We start from the raw sequence: 26039 nt of genomic DNA on the forward strand, positions 1-26039 counted from the left end.
GGGGGGGGGGGGGTAGAGTCGAAGGACGCCGCAGACGTCGGACTCGAGGCGTCGGTTCGGTATCCGGTTCTAGCCAGTACTAAGTTGCTCGGATTAGGCCGCCGTCGGAGAAACTTGCTCCGCGAGATTAACCTATTCTGGAGCTTTATAGAAACTCCGCAAACCGGGATTACCGGTGTCCTAATCCTACTGCTCGCCGGCCCTTGCCGCAGACATATAGAATCCCAAACAGATGTTTCTATTTACACCCGTATTGAAGAGCGACGTCCGGCGTCCAATGTTTCCTTTTACTTTTCTTTGCCTTTCTCTATCCCGCAATCTTTTTCCTCCGTTTCTTTGAAACTCCCTTCCAGCATCTGGATACCCCCAAATATGCCCTTGACACCCTCGTTATTTTTACGATGATCGATTAAGGCTCGGCTGAGTCAGCGAAACAATATCCCGTTTTCGTAAGCGTCCGAGAGAACCATTCGCGAAATATTGCGAATTCCGCAAGTCCTGAGGTATCGAGTGCGTGTCTGCATAGGTATGTACGTACGGGCACGTTATGGGATACGTATGTCCTATAGGGCTACCGTTGGATCAAGGGTTTTCTCTCGAGTATCTAACTGAGAAAAATTGAAAGACGTCAGTATCGATAGGTTGGTTATTTATCAGAACGAAATACGGTAGTGACCTGAGGGAGGAAAATGGTTGAAGAGAATCAAATCGAGCAAGGGTGGGGTAGTCGAGGGAAGTGCTAGCTAGGGAATATCCTTGAAGACCTCGAATCCTGGAATCCAGGAATAAGAGGATCCTTTTGTCGTTGATGCAGGTAGAGGATCCTCCTAAAGGGGAAGTTTAACGTCTTTCGCCTACGAAGAAGATGGATGCTGTGGCAAGTAAAAAGGGATGAGAAATATATAGAGGGTTGTTTCATGATTTGCAAAAAAAAAAAACTTTGAGACATTCTTTGCGAGATTTTACATATTGCCAATCGTGTCTGGCTGGTTACGTTTCATTTCTCTTGTTTCCCCTCTTTTATCGTGTTCCTCATATCTTTCTTATTTTTAACCGAAAAAGGAGTAAAAAATGTGTACAGCCCCAAGCCAGAACTTTGGTATCGGAAACGAAGTAAATACGATATTTAATATCCATGGGAGACACAAAAATACGTAATACTCGAGTGCACGGGTGTGCTCGACATAACGTATGATGTCTAATGTACATGCAAGTTCACTCCAGGCTGTTGGACTAGCAGGTCTGACCAGTCAGTCAACCAGTCAGCCAGCCACCTACCCGGTCGAGCCGTTTTGGCAATGGTGTTCTGTTTGCGAACTCCCATTACAAAACAAACAAGCGCCTCGCCGGGATATTGAGTGATCTGCTGATATTTGCATAACAGTAATAACCCGGTGCAGCGTAGTTCTTCTGCGTGAATGTGCGAATTCGCGAATATGCGAATTTCATTGAAATTAGAATAACATTTCGCTGCAACAGATATTCGTTGACAAGTCATATACTTTTAGGAATTCTTACTTTTTTTTTCTTCATTTTTATCCTGTATCTTACTGGTACTTGTAACTTGTATCCTTTGTACCTGTACTTTGCTCGGAAGGGTACAGAGTGTATGAATAAGCATGTACGGAGGCTGCAGGAGGGAGATAAGGAAATGGGAGAGAGGCAGGGATGGTAAAGTTAAAGAACAATACAGTAGCGACAGTCAGTGAAACGTCATCCAGGCATTTCCCAGATGTGGAAACTTTCATTGCAGCGTAAAATCGATCTCGTTAAAACTTTCCAGTAGGGACGAACCAGTTTCAAAAAGTTGGCGGAACAGGAGAGCCGAAGGGGAAGGAACACGAAGGAAAAAAGTGTAGGAGGATATCCTGCAGGTCTCGGAGGTCCTGGTAGGTCCTCTAAGACAGACAAGAACGAAGGAGGACATCTTGTAAGCTGTATGAAAATAAAATTAGGATCTTCCTTCAAGATCTTTCCTCTCCTCTGGCAGTTTTCCTTCTTGGGGGTGCTCCGGTTCAACTCCCGCCCAGCTACGCCAACCAACCCCTATCACCTTTCTGGGTAAACTACGTACCTACTACAATCGGGAACTGGAAACCGGGAACAGCTGCAATTTGCTTTCCTAGGGTTCCTAGCGAAACTTCTCATATAATAATAAGAGGGGGAGGTAAGAAAATTTGATTTGCAAATTCGATTAGAAGCTGACGCCTCTATACCCTTGTCTCATCTGATCTCTTGAGTTTTTTAAATATAAGGTTGTCATCTCAAAAAAAATTGTATTCAAGCCAAAATGTTACCCAATATTCAATTTGGAGTTACGATATAGAAAATTAAAAAAAAAGATATAAATTACATCAAAGTGCTCGTTTAATTACTGCTAACGAGGAGAGCAGAAGATTCTAATGGTCGTGAGAAATTGGACGGAACGGGTCGAAAGTAATAGAAATGGTCGGAGGGGGGTCGGGTACGACGGTAGAAAGTGGCAACTTCAATTACAAGTAACGGCAGTTTAGGAATGATAATTGGCTCAAAGGTGGGCAAGAGAGAATTTCGCATAGACCAGAGAGGAAATTTGATTTGCAAATTTGGTTAGAAGCCCGCGACGCTGGGGCACCGTGTGCCTCTTGTTACCGCGCTCTACCCCCTCGACGTAAACGTTGCTGCTGCTGCTGCTGCCACGGCTCCTGTCCTGTCGCGGGCGACGTTATCCTGGAGGACACGGAGTCCCGCGGGACAGGAGGCCAAGAAAAGACGCGTCACATGAATTTTAATTTGGCTTCGTGTCGTGCGTCCCCTCCGAGGTGTCCTCCCTTCCCCTCCAGCTTCTCCTGACGCTATACACTTCCCAGAAAGCATCGCTGGATGCACTTGGGACGTCGTAACGAAGAGGTAAAGTTTTTCGAGGAAAAATTAAAAGTTTCCAGCCCGAGTAGTTCGTCGACGTAGAGACCTCTAATGTCCGTAAAGTAATTATAGTGGCAGGTCCTGCTCTGCGGGAACTTTGAGAAGGGACGAAAAGTTGATTTATTTAGTGAGTGTTTAGATACCTTCCATCCCCTTATACCCTGACTATCCTACTGTATATAGTATATATGCGACTGGTCTGCCGGTGCCCCCTGACCTGAAAGTGACGTGATTATTGTCCTAGACCGTTTTTATGCATTACGACCCTCTAACGAAGCCTACTACCCTTAATCTCGACTGCGACTTTGACCTGGGTGAAGACGTCAGCGGAGAGCAAGATAGTGAGAGAGATTTTTGAAAATTATTATCTCTTCAACGTCTATTGAAAGATCTGGACGAAGGTAGTCCAAAGCGGATTGATATTCTTGAGATACTTTCATCTGGTGTTCGAGAAGGGGAAACGAAAAAAAAAATGAGAGCTGCGAGGGCCGACCATAAAACGTGCTTTGTATTTTCTCCGATGGAATTTTCAATTCGAAGACGCAGAGAAGCTTGGGACAAAAAATAGAAGTGGAATGAAAGGAGGAAGAGGAAAAGAATAAGAAAGAAGAAGGGAGGGAGAGAGAGAGAGAGAGAGAGAGAGAGAGAGAGAGAGAGAGAAAGAGAGAGTGAAATAAAAGGGAACGATCGCTGTTACGTAAAAGACTTTTGATGTCGAGTCGGCGCAATCTGGAGCCGCTTACTAGATGCTAAAGGGAGAATGAGTCGAAATGAGTGTGGTGGGTGTACGTGCGTGAGAATGAATCGTACACGTGTAGCTGAGAAAGCGTACATGAAAGAAAGGAAGAGAAAGCTGGAGAGGCCGGGAGAGAGAGAGGAGATTTGCAAGCCAGATTGAAATTTTGAAATTTAAATTTCACCAGGGACTTAAACTTAAAGAGTCCCGTGGAAACGGTACGTCGACGCAAAGCGTCCATGCTCGACGCCGACGTAACCTTCGCTAATTGCCGGATAATTTCGCGAGTTGCAAAACTCACTAGGAATTCCTGAGAGATAATGACAAAATAAAAATGTACTATACAGGTATGTATATAAAAAAAATGTCATAAATTTTTGAAACTGATGAAACGATCAGGATATACATGCGGCGACTATTTAAGAAGTGGAACGACGTCGCGACGCCTCTTCAAGATAATCATACAGTTAACATGAACTAAATTGGTCCGATAATAGTGTAGGCTGTTTTTCCAACTATTGTCCCATTTTCATCCCTTATTCTCAAAAAATGGATCGTCGTCGCCACTGCGTGTCCTCCTCTCCTATACGGTTCCTAATGTTAATAACCAAACTTATTTTCTCTACCCCCTGAAGAGGTCACCATTCAGCAATAACCCCTTCATCCCTTATTCAGCCATCGAGACTGAGTCCTGCGCCTCCATCCGTTCTACGAGTAACTCGTTACTTAGCTTTGTTCTTCGAATTGGATAGTTTTCCATTAGCAGTCATAACAAGGTCCTTTCGACGCGGACCTCGTCACTCCTGAAAACGTTCGAATGTTCTGCCGGAGTCTTCCAAAGGATGATTCAGGTCTCAGTGCTTATTCAAGCCAACGTTGTCCTCGGGAGGCCTTGTGTTCAATTCGCGAAGCCCCCGCACTAATTTCCATTTTTATTGCGAATTTAATGGCAATTCGATCTCAGAGTCGATGACGACCTCAAGGATCGAGTCACTCTTGAATTTACGATATATTCGCGTAAATTGGAAAAGTTCATCAACTCACCCATTTTCAAGCCGTGATTACATAGTAAGGGATGAACTGCAGTAGCACTCTAAGGAAACTTACCTGAAACAGAAAATAACGACTGATTTTAGAAAAGGTTAACAGTCTTGTATACAGCTCATAAACTTATTGAGGCATCGCACCACTATTTCTGAGTTTAGGTATAAAAAAGAGGGACAGGACCTCATAGGGAAATGACAAAACAGGCGTACGTATCCTTATACAGCCACAGTACTTGTAAACCCTTAACGACCGATAAAATGAATAAGATTCTCAACCTCCTTGTTCCCACCAGGGACTAGGTAGGTGTACCGTCGCGTAAAAATCTCGGGAAATATCAATGGCCGGGTAAAAGCAAGTGTCAGTGTCTAGTATCACGAAAATACGAAATTCTTGTTAGGAATATTTATAAACCCTAGATTTATCGGTATTGAATCTGTCAAGAGACTTGAGTACTGATATAACCTAGTCATCGATAGGTCCCCCATAAAAGAACCTAATAAATTCCATATATTTATTCCCAACAATAATACCCGGGAAACGAATAAAATTCTAGCTTCCCTATAACGACGCACTCAATAGGTACCTCGCGCGATATCGTCCACGTTGGGTTATACAGGAATCCAGGAGTTCCGATAGGTCGTTGCGTACTCTCGATTCGGTTAAGCCGTGAGTGTGGTATGTATTGGATCTATTGAGTACCAGTAGAAACAGTATGGCGACGCTCAGAAGTAAGCAGTGCCTACAGTGGAGTCACCATAACGGAATATAATTCAGTCCAGATCTGATATCTGGTATAGTACCTACTCCATCCTGACGCAATACGCGATAGATGCAAGGTTAGGTCTGGTCACCTAGCCACCTACCTACGAACAGTATAGCAGAGGACCTGAACGACGCCATAATGCATTAGAGTTGAGTAGGACACAGTTTATATATGGATGCATCCAGATGACGTCACAGTAGGGTATGACTATGTGTAGGGTGATGGATGTCCCTGAATTTCATTAAAGTGTGTCTTTGGCTAGAGGGTTACCTAGAGAGTCTGGCCGATCTCTTGACGTACGCACAAGTCCCCCTGCCCTCCCCACGGAATAGCCCTGGAGTATTTGGTGTGGATCGCATAATTTCAACAACGACGAATTCCGTTTTGGTTGAGGAGTCATAAATCTGTTCTAGACCTAGTACATCAGAATCCCTTTATCCGTTGGTTTCTACGTTCCACGATTATGTTGATGGTGAGGGTAGTATCTTGTATGGCGGGGGGTTATAGTTTAGTATTGCTTGGTTGAAAGGTTATACAGGGTGACTATGAAATAAAAGCCACCCCTAGCAAACCGGTAACTCATTAATTGCTTGGCCGTGGCAAATGTTCACGGGTTCAGTGCTGTTAAGTCTCTGGTTTAGGTAATTTGTGTAGTCAAGCCAGCACCTATCAGGATGGCGTCTCCTATTTCGTATTAGTAGTCATAGCTGGCATAGTGCAGACTATACGTACGCGACGGTATACCTAGAACTTGGAACTCGGGCCTAGCTGCATCCACCATGGACACCCTTGGTACCTTCGGGTCTATTCTCTCCCATGGTATCAGAAAGAGCAGACTTCATTTATCTTGCTCGCGATCACGTTTCGCCAGGACAAATGCAAGGACGCCGACGTCGTGTGTCATTTGCGTCGCCACTAAGAGACATTTTACACGTAAACGTAGTTCCGACTGGTTGTTAAATTGGATACTCGAAGAAGCATTGGACATCCATGTGGACGGACAATGAATAGAAAACTGTTATTGGAGAAATGAAAGACGAAAGGACAATTCGAAGGAAAAAGTCGTAGGAGGAGATTACGCGGTGGATAGTTTGACTTTTATTAACGGGGGTGTTAAAGTTTTCTGTCTGGACATAATGTCGGGGGTCTGAAGTTAAAACGTGGCGAGGTAGAAAATGTTAAGGAAAAAGTGAGAGATCAAGGATCCGAGAGCGTGTCACTCGGAATTGAAAGTTTCATAGGATAATTCAAAATGGCGGCTGATCCCTCTCTCTACTCTCTCTCCTTCTCTCTAGGCTGCGTGGAAAACATAACTTTTCCGCACGAGGGACATTAGCCGGAGGCCGAAGAGCGAGAAATGAGGTTCGAAAGTGGGCTACGTGAAAAGCGACGACGCGTCTTACAATGCGATATATCTCACCCTTCTACGTGACTGGAATCTGCAAAGGTTAAAGTTACGTTTGTAACGTATTTTTCGCTCACGACCAAAAGGTATAGGTATAACCTATTGATACGAGCACGGAATCACACTCGCGCCTACATCACCCTTTCTCTTTCGCCATATCTATCTTTCAACCCCCTGATAGCCAACCACCTCCCTCTATAGGAATCTATACCACCCTCCCTCCCTTTTCTATGCCATTTCACCATTCGGGAAACCCTCCACATCTCCTGACTTTCACTTTGACTACTACTGTCACCCCTTCGGATCTTCCTGGGTTATGCAAGAACCCCTAATGAAACTTGGGCTTAACCCTCAAAGGATATGTACAGTGACGACACTGCTTTCCACATGTGTATTTATACCTATAGTCGGGAGAGAATGTGTCAGCGAGGGATGCTGGGTTTGCGTCGACGAGTATAAACTCACTAGATTGGTGACTATACCGACGTTTAGTAGTCAGTGGTGCCAACAGTGGTATGATTAATTATTCTTAATACCAACATCAGACTAATGAAGGTTCTAACTAACAGAAATGATATTACTACGTTCGGTTAGAGTGACATTTTGTATTTTGACTGTCTCCAACTAGCACGTGTCGACTGATAATATATATTCGTGACTTTGACCTGCGTCCTGTTTATCCAAATTCATATGTCTTGGCAAAGAGGTCACGACTAATTAGATACTTAGGGATGCTGTAATTCGTTCGCGATATACACCATTGATGGTTTATGCTACTGTAGTAATTACGGTGGGAAATTGATGCTGGATCCTGGTGATTTCAACGTTTTGCTCGTGAAGTCTCTGCTGTTTTAGTATTAAAATTTATAAGTGAGGTTGTATTAGCCTGCACCAAGATACATAATAATTCCTTATGCGCATATTTAGCGAGACTTGGTATTATTTCAAAATTAACATACAGCTCTATTGTTTTATTACACTGTAAAATACATATTGCTTTTCGCATTGAAGACTCTTTCAAAATAAATAATTTAATTCAAAATTGTCAAATTTTACATCGGAACAGCTGGATTCCTTGACTCGAACTCAGAACTCAGTATCAATTACAAAGTGGACTTTTTTAAACATTCTAATTATCATGAAATACAGGGTCATCCTTATCACTCTTTTTTATTTCACTATTTTTTTTTTCACATTTTTCACTTTCGTCTAATAAAACATTGACTACTCGTTCTTGGCACCAAGTATACCAGCATCCCTTATCTTTCACTTCTACCCCAACACCGTCCAAAGGACAGACCATCATCCCCTGAGAAACTATTATGGTTGCCCGAGCTAAGGATAATTGCTACATGAATAAACATGAATTCAGTTTTGCTTATTAAATTCATTATTAATATATTCAAAACAGGTATCGAATGAATGAATCCGATGATATGCAAATAGTCACCCGCCTATTCTTGCCTACACCACCCTGCTATCCACTCACTGACGACATACCACCACCGACCAACCCTCCAAGAAACCAACCAAGAATATCTCGCTAGAGAAAAGAGCTTCGTTCCCTCTGTTCTCAACGCGACCTTGTTCGCAAATTGTTCGCTTGCCGCAAATTCTTAACTGGGTTAAGCATGGCCGCGAAACACCCATTGCAGAATACCTACACCATTGCCATGGCAATAAAAGACTTCCGTCTGTAGAATCCACTAGGGAAGGTGTAACCATATCAATTTTCATACCGATATCCGATATTATTGTGCCATCCTACCTCCCGATTGTGCCAGTAAATCGAAACTTCGAAAATATTGAAGAAGGACTTAATACTGATAAATTGTCCGGAAAGTATTTGCCAAATTTGAGCAAACAATTGAACTTTCACTATCTACCTATACGCTCTCCTCTGAATCCCACGTGTTACACTGTGTGACTGCTATAGGGGTAGAATTCAAGAGCAACCCAAAATAAATAAAAAGCAACGTAATCGCGTCTCGTCTGAGAGTCAAGACTTTAACTTGGAAGCACGTACGATATAAGGAGACAAGTCGCGAATACGTGTGCGTGACATGAACACGTGAGTTTACGCGAAATAAGAAAAATTCGTATCTCGTACATGGTACAGGTACGTTCATTTTTTTTTTTCATCTGAAAATAACTCTATCACCAATTTAGTTTTAAGTGACTATACGTGGTCAAACAGCCGATCGAAATACGGATACACTCAGTATACATTATTTAAGGGTTGAGAGGGATGCACGTAAACCCTTAATCAAAGTGACAGGAGGATCCCAGATATCGTCTGGCTCGTAAGGCTCCTATCTTAGATCTAGCTGGTTATACCATTTACCGCCATCCATAGTGCTTGTTGTATTTCGTAGAGACGCCGATGGCGTCGAAATCTTCGCGAGGGATCTTTGCGCGAGAGTCGTCGCGACGCGCAACCCTCCCGCCATCGGATCGACTGTTTACGAGTCCTCGTGTCCTCGAGCGAACGCGTGTCTCGAATAGTTTCCCTATTCTGGTGAATCGTCCTGTGAGACTCTCCCTCTCTCTCTCTCTCTCTCTCTCTCTCTCTCTCTCGTGACCCCGTAGGGAAATATTCCGAATCTAGGATCACCCTGGCGATATAGCCTTAGGAAAATTGCACTCCTATCCCACTGGGATCCATTCAGGATCGTCCTAGGATCCGTCACTGACTTCAAGGATCACGTCGCAACTCACAGCAATCTTAATAAAGATCACTTTTACATCGATGGGTGTAACGCGGTAACACTCGTGTTGTATGATTAATTATGTGTAAGGTTTGAGCAGGGGTTAAGCAATTAATTTTAATGATTTCAGTAATACAGTCAGGGGGTTGATTAACTAGCCTTCCTGTCTTCTGGGAATATTAGCCACGTGTTGATGACGCTACTCGTGCTCAATTGCATGGGTGTGTTATGTACTCGGTGCAACGTGGACCACTGACCGATTAACTCGTATGTACTTTATTACGCGGTAGTCGATATTTTAACAATTAACAATCGATGAATCCTCGTATAACGTGACACAAGGGACGTAACGATAATTAATATGGATAATTAGAGGATTTTGAGGGGGAACAAAAAAAAATGTAAGATCAAGAAAGAATTTTCTAGAAGAACCGATACCTGGTCATGGACAGAGTCTGACCAGTGTCTGATTAATATCCTGTCCGTAAGAATTAATCGACTTCGTCGAATCAATGACATAGAACAATATAGAACTTCCTCAGACTCTGTCATTCTCGGACACGGGTTTCCTGTCCTTCACCAGAATCTCTCCTTTTCTCTCTCTCTCTCTCTCTCTCTCTCTCTCTCTCTCTCTCTCACACAAGAGTGACCGAGAGTTACGAAAATGATATCATTACTATGATAATTAGGATAAAATTAGCTTGTTTCTTTGGCTAACCTATGATCCATAGACCGCGTTCCAAACCGGGCCGACACGCGGTGCAGCGATTAGGGTGTACCGTTATATCGGATATACGAATTTATACGAATATATAGGAATATCGTAGGTTGCGATTAGCGATGTCTCACGTTTTCGCTTTCAGGCCAACGAAGGAGACACGAATACGTTCAGTGTTAAACACGCAGCGCGCAGCGTGGCGGCGAGTCGGATGGCTGACTGGCGGAGAGCGACTCTCGCTCAGCGGCTCTCGGGGCTTGTGGGCCTCGACGGGGGTTGGTGGAGTCGCGGCAGAACGCCGCGGCTCCACGGGGTGTACGTGGCTGGTGGATCGAGAGAGGGGAGGGGATTGGTAGCTGGGGAGCGTGGAGAGGGAGAGAGGAGGGCGAAGGGGTTGCTCTACGCCATATACACTGCTAAGGGATGCTTGGTGGCAGAGGGTTGCAGGAGGCCGTGCCGAGCGATGGTCCAGGGGCGGCGAGGAGGGCTGGCGGGGCTTCCACGGGACTTTGGAGTAGCAACAGGCGGCCGCCGTACTTAGTACCGTCAAAGTCCGCGCCACGTTCGCGTCGGAGTGGCGTCTGCGTCGCTCCTGACGTCACGTTGACGTGACGTAGGCGTGGTCACGGATGCGCACTAACACCTCGCTTGTCACCGTTGTCATAGTGACTGCTTGCCTATGCCCGCTTCCACCCTCGCTACTCTCTGCGACACCCTCCACGACGCCGCTATACTCCTCGTGAACCACCCTCTACCACCCGATACACACGGCCCCTCTCTACACCCCGTACGCGATATACCACCACGGTTACCTGCCGACTACGGCGAGAGCCACGCGTCGCCACGGTAACCGCGGCTCAAAACAAGCCTCCGCTTCCAATTCGAATCCCTACCGGATAGAAATAATAAATCTCAGCTTCTCTGCCATTCTAGCTGCAGCTACGATTATCCTGATTGCCTCTAGGTGATTTTTTGCTTGCTAAACATATACCCCTCCAGTTACCTCACCTGATTTCCGTATCGTGTTATTGTGTATATTCTTTGTAGCGGACAAAAAACAACTCACACGTGCTATCTGTTTTATCGGAGCACACGTGTCGCCTTGAAAAAGCGAGTATTACTTATGAAGGAAAAATCGTTTTTTTATAAAATTATCTCAATTTCTATATACGTGATGCTACGGGTTTTCTACACTGACTAGTACGACACGTCGAACGGCACAGGGAAACGAAACCAATGGGGTGGATATGGAAGGCAAATGACTCTACTGAAATTACAATCGTAAACAGTTAATGTGCATTAGGCTATGGTCATGCTCCACGTACGTTGACGTATTGTTCGACGAGTTCTCAAAGTGAGGCATTTCGAACTAGGGTCACCGAGGAACGTTCGAACTCTACCATTAGTCAAATATCTCACGGTATATGTACTGTATGGGTATGTATGTGTATACTGGAGCTTAATGACGTTTCCATGTAGCGTGGATGAATTGCAACGCCAATCCGAGGAGCTATCTAGACTAGACGAAGCAACCTCATTGCACAGGGTGCACCTTCGGAAAAGTTTTCGGATTTATTAGTGCTTCTTTCATACTTCCAGACGGTATAGAATCCCATGAGAGTTTTCCTGTAGTTTCGTGAAACCACCGCGGGAAAGCGTATCGTAGCGTAAACCGAGTAAAACTGGTGCACGTTCACTGAAACGAGAATATTCGTTTTATATTGTCAATTATTATTCCTTAAAAGATAAATCTAATATTCAAATGCACGACTGTACATTTGTTTCGATAGAAATTTTTTTATTCGTCGAATTCCCATTAGCATGCCCAGCATTACGCTCGATTGGAAAGTTCAATGGCGAACGATAAATTCTTAATTATCCCCAATTCGAGACAAATCAAGCTCTCGCGCTGCCGCAACGATCACTCATGCATTTCCGTATTATTAATGAAACAATGGGAATTAGTTGTGATTAGTGCTTCATTTCAGTGAATCAATCGCGTTCCTGAAAAGCGATTCAATTCTGCTACTATGGATATTTCAACGAACGTGCGAGCGCTCGTAAAATAATTTAATTTCATGACACAACGCGAGTACCAATTATATACATAACTGCACACTGGTCCAATACGTATATTGTATGAAATGCGTTCTCTTGTTTCGCTCGTTCGATAACATGCCATGAAAATGATTTTCGTTTAGCGGTGAGAATGCCAAAATTTCATTTCGAAATCCGGGCAGAGTTCAGGTAATTTAAAAAAAAATTATTTGTCACGGTTACTCCTCTCCTCTCCCTATCTTCGTTCCCCCACACTCACTTCCTTTCTTTGGCTCTTTCTTCCTCGACAGTTTTTTCATGGCTTCTCCATTTTCTCCTTTATTTACTGGCTACTTCGCAGGCTTTCACTGAAAGGAGACTCCTTCTTCGCGGTGTACCGTATTCCTTCTTCTACTTCACCGACGTCGACCCCTCCCCTCCCACCCAACGCCGGCCACTTACTCGCCTCTTCTTCACCCAATGACTTATAGTGTAAAACTGCAAGCTAGTTAGAAACTGGCAGAGGACGGTATTATTGTGGAAAATATGTTGATGTCTGTGTGGGGCTAATACATTATTTTATCTGGGCTGCCCCGATTATTCGTATCCTTATTTTTTTTAAATTTTTATCTGAAAAAAAGAAGGAATTTATTTTTTTTCCCTCGTGTCAATCGTGTTTCTGACTTTTTCTTTTCCTCTCTTTGTGCTTCATATTGGAAAATATTTTACGGGCATAACTTTGCTCACAAAGGAAAAGAAATTTTCTTATTAGACGAAAATAGATCCGTGCCAGACGACAACAAGCTAGCAGTATTTGGATACCGTGCAGAGGCCAAAAGAAAAGTGAGTGAGGCGGGAGGGAGATAGGCAGAGAATGAAAAGAAAAAGTAAAATGGAAAAATATAAAGAAGCAAATCGTATTGCTAAAATATTACCGAAGCGGACAGATATTTATACTTCAGTCTGTCGCCTTTTGCGTATTGCGACGTTTTTGGCAGTTACGTTGCGAGTGGCAACCGGCAAAGAGATTTCGGTGACAAACAATTTCGGTTTCGCAGCCCGAAGCCTTAAGCTTGTTCCACAATCGCTTTTTCGTTGTATGGCTGCTGTGGCTGTTCCTTGAGGTTCGGTGCGCATAAACTGGATAGGGTGAATGGTAGGGGTTCTAAGGAGACCTTGAATACTTTGAACGGTCTCCATGGGCGACAAATAAGTGCAGCCTGTATATTACGCAACAGCCAGAACGACGTAGACGTACGTAGGCAGGAGTTTTCAAAGGTGGCAACCATAAAAATTGTACCTAATTATGTCGCTTTTGTACAGACTAGTCAGACGTGCGGTGGCATCTATCAAACAGACAAATGTATACAGGTAGATATACATCTACACGTTTATTAATATATTAAATGTCAATTTTTTTTTTCAAAATACGTCATATACTATTTATAATCATAATCATAATTTTGAAATCATTTTTGACTTCCTTCTCATTATTATGTATATATACAATACTATACAGTTTGTTTTATCTTAAGCCCCACTCTTGTCCTGAAACTTTAGCCATCGTCAGGTATATCCCCACCATAACGTAATCCGGGATATTAAATAAAACACCCTGTATATCCTTATTCCATCTACCCTGTTAAAATTCCATGGCATCCGAGATTCTCACGGGCTGCTATGTCCCTCGACTTAATTATGTTTATGTGGCGTGTCCCCGTTTTCCCTAACAGGCGAGATACAACCTGACAAGAAAATGTCTTTATTAACACGCACCAATTAGCGTTTATACCGCGACACTGCGGTTAGTACTTTTGTATTTTCCCTTTCTTGCCAGAGACTCGTGCGCTGCACGAGGAATTACGACAAAGTAAAAGTACGCAATCCGATTACCAATTTAAGGCTTGACGTGCGACAAGAAGCAAGTCGCGGGCAGAATAATTCAAATGTATTTTCGAAAAACAGGTACCTATTTCAAAATTTTTATATCATTAAAGTTGGTTCATCCACATGCGAACATATCCGGTGGATAACCATCTGCAGATGTAATATATATAAATTTACTCTAATTAAAACTCAAAGTTTAATTGTGAGTTAATGACAATTATCCGAAGTATAAATTCGATTAATATTAAACTAGTGATAAAGTCACATGTGTAATCAGCCACATATGTATATCCAAACGCTCGTTCAAGTACCATTTACCAGTATCCTGTTGCTCTATAGGCATAAGGTCACTCTTCTAGAAGCTATGTATACTTTTAGATATATATATACACACATAAACAGCCAAGAACTATGCGTTATACGTCGGTGAAATTGAGTTTAAAAATGTTTGATGTTGATTGTAGGTAATTCAATCAGAGTGTAGCGAGTAATGAGACGGAAGCGGGCTTGAAGCCGACTCGTTCGCTCGGGCGAATGCTCGTCCGACCAACCAGGGACTTTCCCTCCTCGCTCGATCCTCGACTCACCAGTTGCGAGCTCGTTCTCTGAATATGAATTAAGTTGATACGATTTGGAAGGGACGCCATGCGGACGCGAGAGTAACTAAAGGCTAAAACGTTACCAATGTAAATTGTCTGTCAGGTGTATATTTCTAGAATTGAACCCTTTCGTTATTAGGCTATATTTATAAAATACATATATGCAGGAATAATGAAATTTGGTAATGACCAGTTGTGTGGGTGAAGGAAACAACAAGAAATGGACTATATGAAAATTAGAGGTTGGGTTAAAAAGGTCGTTCTGTATGAGGGATTACGAGAGGTATGAATTTCAATCGTAAATTTTACGAAAGCGAAATTCTCTGTAATATATATCAAGCATTAGGGGCGTGTTTCGCGGGGTGTTATTGCCTCCCTAGATTTCAAAGGGTGTGTAAGGTGATGGAGGCATAGCTAGGATCTGCGTCTGTTGGAGGGATGAAACAAGCTGCTGTGACTCTCACACGGTTTCGTGATTCCGCCTATACACAGGGGTAGGTACATTGTTTCATGTGGACGTATTGTTTATGACTCTATATGCAGAATAATAAGGGGAACGATATATAGATATATGAATATGGTATCCCGATTGCAATTTAGAGAACCTCGACTGATCGGAGCTTCCGCTGTCACTGGGTTCTAGTCTGTTGTTGCTGTTATTGCTACTGCTGCGTGCTGATCTATAGGTGACAGGGTATAACGTAACGTAACCGGATATCTATAGCTGTTAGGTGTATGGATGATATGGATATCCGCCATTGAGTTTTGCTTGGTCTTTCATGGGTTTGGGGGAGAGGGGATGTGGGGGTAGTTTTCCCTCGACTAACCTAACCTGATGAATATCGTGTAAGTCCGTTCTTTGTCTCTGGGTAAAAAAGAGAGGGGTCGGTCTAGAATTGTATACGTGTGTATACGAGGGTTTACAGTATACGGGGAAATAGATAGAGAAAGGTATAAGGATTGATCTTGAGGAAAAGAAGCGGAACAAAGGGATAGGCAAAGGGGGAGGAAGAAGGAGAAGAAGAAGGTTAAAGGAGAAGGGAACATTCTGAATCGTGTAGGTGTCGTTCGGCGAATGGTGGAGGTTCCAAGGAATTTCCGGCTTTACGACTCCCGACTTGGAACATTCTGATCTATCGGAGGACGCCCGGGGACGCTTGGCGTCGTCTCTAATCGTAAGGATGACAGGCAATTCGAGCCGCTCGAATATTTAGCATTTCTTCATTTTATTTTCTATAGAATTTTAATTTCTTCCTCAGTCTGGCTGCCACTCGTTCATCCATCTCCCTGGGCTGCTCCTGATAAATATTCCCCACTCGTTTCTGCCCTTACGAGAGACAAATTCTCATCTGATGAACATCGTTGCAGGATCTTCTGGATCTTCTGGATCCGCTGGATGCCTTTCACTTGGCAAAAGAGTTTCTCGTGCGAGCACCAGTTCCTGGATATCTTAGAGCTATCTAAGCTTCATCCAGCGGCATCCAACAGCATCCAGTACCATCCGGCTCTGGCCTTTCCCCAGCGTTTACGACCCGTTTGACCTTCTTTACGAGCGTTTGGCTTCTTACCCCTTTCAGCTAGTCTGCCTAACGACTCCCGGGTCGGCACTCACTACCTTCAACCCCGTCATCCCCAAATGCGTTGCAATGGGACACGTATTTACAAAGTGAATGCTCGCCAGTTTCTAGCTCAGCATCCCAGCAGTAATGCTTTGGTCCAGACTCGAATTTTCAAACAACAAGGTAAATGACTAGAATTTCGTGTAATTTCCATGTAAATTAATAGAGAGTTAATGCAAAAGACAATTAGTTGAATAAGCACAGTCTGAAGGCTGTGTTGACGTAAAAGTGTACCTAATGTCGATGAAAAAGATGCTCGGGTACGAAAATGATGACATCGAGCCAGAACCTCGTCCCGAGCCGACATCGGCATCGGATTAGCGTAAAATCGAAGGGCACTGACTTGCTCGCTCGTAAATTGGATACAAAGTTTTGAGAGGCAGAGCGAGCGCACAAAGGGAATCGATTCGGAGGAACTCGCGATCCGCACTGCTCCACGGCCATTTTGTCTTCCAAATCTGTGACCATCAGCATGCAAAGTGGATAAAGTTTCTAGACTATACCTTCCATCGCCCTTTGTTACCCATTTCCGATTCCTATCCTGGTTTGCGCCGTTTGCGAAAAGGGTGTAAAAGGCACCCTACCTATATAGTGCAATTTTTAGCCTGGCTTCACTAAAGTCAAGCTGAAACGAAGTCCTTCTATATTATTTTTCGTTTTCCACCTCCCTTTCTTCTTTCCTCCTTGTCTGTTCTCCAAATTCAAAAATTCAATTGATGTCTCCACTTTCGTTTCTACAATCAGCGATAACCCAATAAATCACAGCGTTCGATTTTCCATCAATATTAAAATTCAAAATCATACATTGACCACCCCAAAAATTTATCCCGTTCGACGTAGCAAAATTTTCAACAATGATCTCATATTACGAAGAATTTCTCCAACCCATAAACTTGGAATTACAAATGACAAGAAATATCTTGGTTCAAGTAAAATGGCCAAAGGGATAACGAGCACGTGATTATCCCTGATATCCCCTCCAGGGATGGCCTCAACACGTAAGATTTGAAAACAATTTCTCATTTACACAGGGATGATCCGCAATTCCTCCTACTAGTCTCCCAAGTGTTTGGCCAGGCCCTGAAGCGTATTGGATTCTCCTCTCTAGCAAAAAAATCCGTAAACACGAATAGCGCTACGTTCCATGGCGAAAAAAACATTAGGAGCTTCGGCATACTTTCTGGATTCTATCTCGCCGTTTCTCTTCCTCCTGTCATCTCCCTGGAGTCCACCTCCACCACGCGCGACCCATTTGTCTCTAGCCAGAGACGTTATTCACGCCCGTAAAATCAAGAGCATTAGCGTGAGCGAATCTGATCGTCTCTTGCTCAATTAAATTTAACGTTACCCACGGCGTTAAAGATACAACGCCGCTGTTTCCTGTCTGATTAAATTCGCGAAATTGTCCTACGCCCCGCGAGGACAACCCAAAGACGAGAAAAATCTTTCGCAGCATCCAATTATACTTTGGCTCTATTTTCTTAATCCAGAACATTCCAGGTAAGCGAGTAGAATCCAACAATACTTTGATTCCCGTTAGCTCGTCGTGGGAAAGCAAGGAAAAATCCTATGGCGTGTAAGCTTACCCTTTGCTAGATCAGCCAATTAGGAGACCTACCGTAGCTACTACCCTTAAGATACAGTTATCCCAGATATCCCTTGTACCATTGGAAAAGGTAGTGCAATTTTTTTTAACCAATTTCAACCTTCACGTCTCATTTCGCATCATCATTAGCTGACAAAAGACCGTGTATCAGTTTATACGTCTTATTATGTAATAATGCGTATAGATGTAGCGTTACGGTAGAGAAACCTCCCTTTTTGTTGGATATGACTGATACGCATGTGAAAGGGCGGGAATAAGTCTGAGGTCGTGGTTTGATGGTTCGATGTAGAAAATGTTCAATGTTCGATGACTTGACGAGAGAAAACTATCTGCCTTGGGCTATACTGTCTTCTCTGGTCCATTGTGTAGAGCTATGACGCAACGGCATACATGTCGTATCGGCATTTGTGGGTAATAACGTTATAATGGGGACAATATATTAGTCTGGGGGATGTGCCGAGACTTCCCCTAGGTGGCGAGTAGACACTGGAATAGGGTTTATAAGATGCAAAGACACGCCGATATTAAATATTTACCGGCTGTGAGACACCCTCGGGAGAGACCTCCATTATTTATTTGTAAAGAAAAGGGCCAAGTAGCTTTTGTTATTACAGGAGTCACTCATCCGGTATCGTCAGGTCTACATGGCTCCTTAAGATATACTCATAGATAGAGTAGATACTTTAAGAGGAGAAAGATGCAATTTATTTGATCGGTCCTGTCATATCGTCAATAGCCAAAAATGATGGATATTATGCAATTTCGAATTTTCAAAAGCACGAAGCTCGGAAGGATTCTATTGGAATATTATGGCTGGTTCTATATCACAGCATCCGTATCCTGACTGTACCTCGAGACAGGTTATTCAATTACAGGCTAAGAGGTTCAACGCTGATGGAGGATAACTCCCGTACGCCATACCATCTGAGTCCAGCTTCCTGGTCCTCACAGGATGAAATCATAGAAAGACAAAACCGTGCACTCCCCAATGTCGACCTGGTCAATCCTTCCTTTCTTCCTTCGTATCGTCGATAGGGACTCTATAAAGGATGGGAAAGCAGCTGGGACTAGGTACAGGGTTGGTAAGGACTGTCAGGGTGGTACAGAAGGGGAAGGAATGGTTTTCGCAGGATGAGGGTTCGGCATATTGAATTATAGACTGCGTGGCTCTAATTGAGAGCAACTTCAGCCCGTGGATTACGTGGTAACTACCCCTAAAAGGAACTGATATCGCTAGGAGAGCTGTCAAACGACGCCATCTACATTTTCTAGGATTCTCTATGTTAAGCAATAAGAGGAGTCTGACCATTTTCAAGCGTGTAAACGCTAACTAGATACTGGATGGCAAAATGCTAAATCCTAGTCATACATCCTGCCCTGTTCGATCCATCAATCCTATTCAAACGCTCTCGTTCCCTGTCTCTTTGGAGTCGACTCTTATCCTTATGTAACCTTATCAAAAGTCCCAGGATATACCACCATTTTTCCAAAGTAAATATCCTCTACGTCACGAATAAAACCCTTCCCAAGGATACTCAGCTACCCTTGTGCTTTCATATAACAACTACAATGAAAATTGTACAGCAGAGTGCCAAGTTTTCCAGTCACCTTTCAGTCGGATAAACCGAAAATTATGCCGGTACCGTGTTTCTTGATCCAGTCGCTGAGGTTGCGTGTTACCGAGCGGAATAGCTCCTCTAATGCTAGAGCATAGAAAGGAAAGGAGGAGAAGGCGTCGGTGGAGGGGGTATCGGGTACGAGAGGAAAAGTGAATAAAAGCTAGATAAGTAAAGATATTCTTCGCGAAGGAAAATGAAAAAGTTTTCAACGACTCTCGTCTTTATCGGGCGCCAAGGCAAAACGAATCTCAAAAATGTCGGTTGCGATCGATTCCTTCCGGCACGTCGGGACGTCGCGCGTCGCTTCGCTGCGCCTTTATTCCGACGATGCGACGAGGAAATTGAGCATGATACCCGAAGAAGTAGGCACGAAATTATCCGGCATTGCATAAATGCATGGGCCGTGGGTCGGGCACTTTGTCGGGTCTTCTAAAATATGGAGGCATCCTCCCGAGCGTCTTGGTCCTCTTGTTGGGTAAGGACGGCGAGCGAGGTAGGAGGACTCCTTACATATTGCGTCGCCACTGCATAAATGCATGTTATTCATGCACCGTTGTCGAGCGTCTCTTGCTAGTGCGCATGCGCACTGTTATACCGTATACCAAACCATTGCACGTATCCATATACACGGAGTCCCATGGACCCGTTATGTGAACCGTGATGCACAATTCATTAGTTATGTAACACGGCCGTGTTTATTTGTCTCCAGCTTATGCCATTGTACAATCGCCACATAATATAAGCTACGTATTACCTCCTTTCCTTTCTACGGTTGCATAAACGTACAAAAGGCACTTACGCGATTGAAAGAGACCATAACCTAAACCTTTTTTCCTCGGGGAATGCCCTGGACACACGAGAACTTTCGCACCACCGAATCCACTCAGCTCGAAAATGACGTGACTACGGTGACGGTTTTCCTTTGAGTCCACTTTCCGAAAAGTGTCAATAGCCATTCTAGGAAAGAAATGACTACGGAAAACGATAAAGGGTTCAGGAATATTACTGGTACCTTGATCATCATGAAGCTTGTCTTCGTTTTTTGTCATCGGTACGATTATAGTCGTAGAGTGAAATCTTGGGCAATATGCCCCGTGTCACCTATCGCGCTCCACTTAGTACCATAAAAGGCCGCCTCGCATTTTTGGCGCTATCGTAATACGTTATTACGCGTAAAATTGCCAAAGATCCCTTTCCGCTCCGCAGGGAAAAACGGGCAGGTTGGTTATAATAGTCCGCCAGTAGGTAAAGCTACCTACTCGTGTTTACACGTCCTCGTAACTTCACTCATCCGGGCGGATAGGTATTTTGGTAATATTTTCTCAATCATGTTTGGAATGGGAGTCGAAATTGCCAAGTAAATAGAACATTATTGGTAATATTCATACGGTGAAGCTAAGCCCGGGACGGGGGGCGGAAGAACGAGGTAAGCTTTCATCTCCGACGTGGCTTGATGAATTCTACTCATCCCTTGGCACAGCGGCACAGCGTTCTTCTCGAAATTCCCCAGCCCCCCTATCAGTACTTCCTCTCCCCTTTTCTTTAGCTTTCTCTTTTACTCCCAACTTTCTCTATCTTTTCACCCCTTCCAACCGTTTTCTTTTGCCGGGATGCGTGCCGCACTTTTACTCGGAACTCGAGAATTTCGGTTTCTCGAAAGTCGCCATCGAGGGAGACTGGTCGATCGCCTCAAGTTATTGCGCGAATAAATCAGATCGTCCCACGAGAATCGTGGCTGTGCGAAACAACCTTGAAATTAAAAAAATACCAGGCTACGTGGGAAGCGACAATATTCTCCCTGTTTTCATGAAAACTCTCACTGTGGAGGCAATCCGTTTTTGGAGTAGCTGGACACGCTATGAGAGCTCAAAAAAGATAAAAACGAAAAGAGAGAGAGACAGCAAGAGAAAGGATGTTACCCATCGAAGATAACTTTAAATAATGAAAAAAAGGGTTACTTTGATCAAAACGATCAAGAGAGATGCTGTAGGAGTTTGAGCCCACGTAATCTGGTATCTTTTAATTCGTCAGACCACCAATCCTGGTTCAAAGAATTCGCCATTACCTCTGGATGAATTCTCAAGAAGACAAAGGTAAGAGATGGAAATTCTTTGCACGAACGATAACCCATTCTCATCATGAACGATGAGGATGGGGACGTTGGGCGTCCCGGAGAGCGCTGGAGTCCATAAGACGCTCCAGAGATCAAATTAGATATTGGTAGGCACGTTAATACGGGCTTGAATTCGGCGAGGAGGTATTGAGGATTGCCCCGGGGGAGGTTAGAAAAGCCGTGATCCTGGAAGAAGAGACCGAGGGTGAAGAAGAGGTCGAAGGAACGAGGGAAGATGATAGAGGGAGAGTCTGAGGGGAGAAGAGAGAAAAAGAGAGAGCGAGAGAGAGTGACGGTGGGGAGGGGGGGGGAGAGTATAGGGATAGCGGGTGCGCTGCTCCGGAAAATGACCTGTCACTCGCGACACGTCCCCTCCCCTCCACACCCCTGTCCACCCGACATACAAGTCTCGTCTCCTCACCTTCTTATTCAAATTTTTACGTTATCTGAACATCGAGTGACAACATCCAGCCCTCCTGACGCAGCCCTCATTCGCGAGAGAATGCTCATGGTACGGCAGCCAGCCACCCTGCCAGTCATCCAACCGGAGGACGAGTAATAAAAGTGTAACAGCTGCTCCTTGCGGGGAGGATATTCTCCTTTGGTTCGGCGTCATCCTGAAAAATTGAAGATCGACGATCCGCGTCGAGACTTCCGTGAATTTGATTCATCTTAAATCCTGAGGAGGTTACGTATTTTGTACGTAGACAAACGTTTAAAGTAGGTAAATCCATACGCAGTCAGATAGATAGGCTGCGTATTAGGTTAAAGCCTGGAGAGACAGGAGCAATATGGAGATCAGGAAAAATAAGAGGTTAGAGGTCGTGAAACAGATGAGAGGGGAAATATCCTGCAGGGCGGGGGATGTAAGTGAAAATATGCATTATCCAGATTATCGGGGTGGCGTACATGTCATCTTACGTTATTTACGCTTTGGCCCCTGGTTATTGCAACAACTTGCCGGAAGAACGTTATCTTGGCTTGGCCCTAGCAGTTGCCCTTCTAGAAGCTTTCAGCTATACCAAGTAGAAGGTCTGTACGTATACGAAGGTGTCTGCTAGGTCTAAGGTATCTACGATAGGCAAGGCTTGGACTCTCTCGGGTAAGGATATGCTTCGCGTAGTGCTCGTTACAAAGTTTAGGTTAGGACGTGCATGCATGTTATTACGTTGAGGGACTTAGCCCTAAGCTCGGGCGCAAACAGTGGCTGAACACATACGCGATACCGGTTGGTCCAAGCAGGAAGTTTTAAATTACATCCTGCGCTTACCAGGAAACCTGGTCTGAGCGAACGTAGTCGTCGCACGTCGTCATCGGGAGTGTGTAGTGGCATTACCGAAGTTCTAGCGCGACAAGGTTGACATCGAAGCTACCAGAGAGTTTCTTCTGTACAGGATCGAAAAGTAACTGACTGAATTTCTCTTCTCCCGGGAGTTCGGGAAATCGAAACAGCAAGCAAGGTAACCATCATCCTAGATCAGAGTCACGATCCCGACCGCTAATCCATTTAAGGATCGACGGAAGTAATTTCGCGGCTGGCCTTGCGAATCCGGGCCAAGGTCCTGGACTGGAGTCATCATCCCCAGGACCTCCGATCGAGAACGCTCTGCAATATCCGAAGCTGTTGATAGCTAATTTCCACGCGGCTTTCTCCTAGCTGCCTTCCGTCCCTAGGGGTATCCCTTTAGAACGAAACAGCCAAAGACATTCTGGAAAAACAAAGCCCACCTCGAAAGACAGATACGGATGGATCCTGATAGAGTTTGAGATAGTCTGGGGGCGCTTACAGAGATAATGGTGAAAGGTAGAATAGTCTAAGGATGAAAGGGTAGAAGAGCGTAAGGGAGGAGGCATCCCTTCAGCATTTCAACGAGTCCCATGCATATGCATATCCCAACGTATTCTTACGAGCTCTTCGCGTCACACCCTCTAACAACCCCTGTTCATACGGATGGTTCATACACGGGGTAGGCTTGTTTGTTTCGGCTGAAATATGCGGCACATATTTGGTAGTCCTTCTCTCAAGGTATCACGGGATGTTTTGGTATAGTATGTGTATATATATTTACACTACATAGGTATAGTCAAGGGGTGAGATTTCCTCGTAGGTATGTGGGGTGTAGTGACTAATTTAACGGTCCGCGGTCTCCCCATCAGTCAAGTCCCGCGTGTCGCCTTCCCCGCTAGACGTATTTCGTCCCGCAGCTTCGGATTTAGAATAATCTGGACCAATTCCTAAAGCGCGCTACGTCGATCATGCCGAGCGCAAGGGATGGCAGGGGTTGCGCCAGGAAGATGGGACGCTTTGTCAAAATATCAAATTCATGAATTCCAGCTGAGAGCTGAGTATTTCACTGTATGGTGCTGGTGATGCTGGTTGTGTAGCTGCTTGGTTCACGGCTATTTGGCCTGGCTCTTTGCCTACCTTTATTATTTTCAGAATACGCAGGTTCATAGCAACGCCTCTTGGCTACCCCGACTGATTTTCCTTGCGACTAGGGTTGCCGAGAGAAATTTGTAGTTTTTTCAAATTATGTGGCGTCACCCTGTGATCCTGGCTGTGGCTGGAGGAAGATCTGCTGGGAAGCTACTAGGGTACTGGAGGAGGTTGGGATACGTTGTAAGTAAGGTAGATGGGGATGAAGAAGAACCATCCAAAGGATGACAATTGTATGAAAAATCCTACACACCTAGTTCGATCCTTTGTATACTTTTTAAGGGATGATTTTGAAAAACGAAAGGGGGGTCCAGGATGTTTCTATCCCACGGCCGTTCGGCGGCCTATTGTTTGCTGAGCTCTATTAATGATTCCTGCGGCCGAACGGACGTCAGGACGATACGCGCCAGTGCGTGAGTGCGTGGGAGCTGCACAATTGCGTGTGCGTGACGCCTCGCTAATTCTCGTGTTGATATGAACACGACTTGGCTGTATTTACTTGGACAATAGGCAGCACCCTGGCGCAGTGTGGCTCGACATTACAGAGGTAGGTGTCGCGTTTCCAACTACCCCCTGTCAGGCCTGAACGTCGAATTAATGGTTTCGGGTTACGAGACCAGTTCGCCATGGTTGGGGATAAACGTTAAATCCCTAACGCACCGGCATCCCCTAAACTTCTCACTATACCTTCGCCATCAACCCTGTACCAATGCGGTACCTGGATCCGCGCTTTATTTTGGAAAGTTCATCAGGGCTTAGCGAACTCGGGTTCGCTTCTCTTGGAGGGATTCTTCAGATTAAAATCGTATAATTTATTTCACTCAACGTCATCAATTTCAACTTGCATCGCGGATGAAAGATAAGGGAGGAAGGCGTGAAGCTGACTACTCGGTTCTATAAGGGATGCTTCATCATAACCCTTGGGAGTGATATTGGAATGTGATCTAGCTGCCAGCATTACCTTGGATAATAAACTTTTTGTCTCTGAGATATTCAAATTGGCTACCATCGCGAGTGTCCCTCCGGCCCTCCCTCGATATCCATCCCTCTTATTCGAAAACCCTATCCGTCCTGGGATCCGGGAAATCATGGACGGGAGGAAAGAAATTGAGAGCGTTTTAAAAGAATCTAGTGAATATTGAGTGGAGAATAAGAATGAGAGTACGGGTTACCCTGCAAATGGAGAAAGTGAGCGAGAAAACAGGATACCTACCCCTATCACCCTCCACCTTTCCTATTTCTCCCATCGCCCTTACGCTAAGAGGTTCATATTCCACAAATCGAAATGGAAACGACGAGGAGAGTTGAAAATAAAACAAGGAGAAAATATGGTATGAAAAGTTAAAATACCGAGAAATAATAAAACCAAAAAAGGAAAGCCAGAGGAAGAATGAGGAGAGAAGAAGATAGGGTGTTTCCACGATTACAATATAAAATCCAAAGGTCCGCGGAATCGTTGAGACGCAGGGGGAGAGAGCGTCTTTTCATTTCGCTCCATATAACGCGACGAGATAAAGACTGTAATGGAACTAAGTGTACCGTCAAGCCCTCACCCTTTATCTAATAAAATGGCAATCACGTAGCGTAATGTTCCTTCCACTTGCATCCCCGTAAATGCGAGCACCTCGGCTAGGAAACTACCCCCCTTCGAGCTTCGTCAACTTGTCACGTCCATTCCGCCCGGTTCCGAGTTCAAGAATGAGTGCTCATTCCTTATTTAAAGCTTCGCTCTCATCGTTCTTCCGTTCATCTTCTCCAAACTTCTTTTCTCACCCTCGCCAAACCTTGGAATACCAGCAGCCGCACTACGAATTATTTCCACAACAACCCCCCCCCCCCCC

The 26039-nt window shown here is 44.4% G+C and overlaps 1 protein-coding gene across 8 annotated transcripts in view; it reads right to left on the reverse strand.

The window, feature by feature from the left end:
- The window catches only part of LOC107268221 (CUGBP Elav-like family member 4), a 472413-nt gene that overhangs the window by 192186 nt on the left and 254188 nt on the right, over nt 1-26039 (reverse strand). For 2 of the 8 annotated variants that reach the window (XM_015740779.2, XM_015740782.2), the window contains exon 1: nt 10282-10488. The exons of the other annotated variants lie outside the window; for them this stretch is intronic. The gene's annotated coding sequence lies outside the window, so the exon portion shown is untranslated. Of the gene's footprint in view, nt 1-10281; nt 10489-26039 lie in introns of those variants that run through there. 8 annotated transcript variants of the gene reach the window in all.

The sequence above is a fragment of the Cephus cinctus genome, unplaced genomic scaffold (assembly GCF_000341935.2).
Source record: "Cephus cinctus unplaced genomic scaffold, Ccin1 Ccin1_scaffold0494, whole genome shotgun sequence".
Lineage (NCBI taxonomy): Eukaryota > Metazoa > Arthropoda > Insecta > Hymenoptera > Cephidae > Cephus > Cephus cinctus.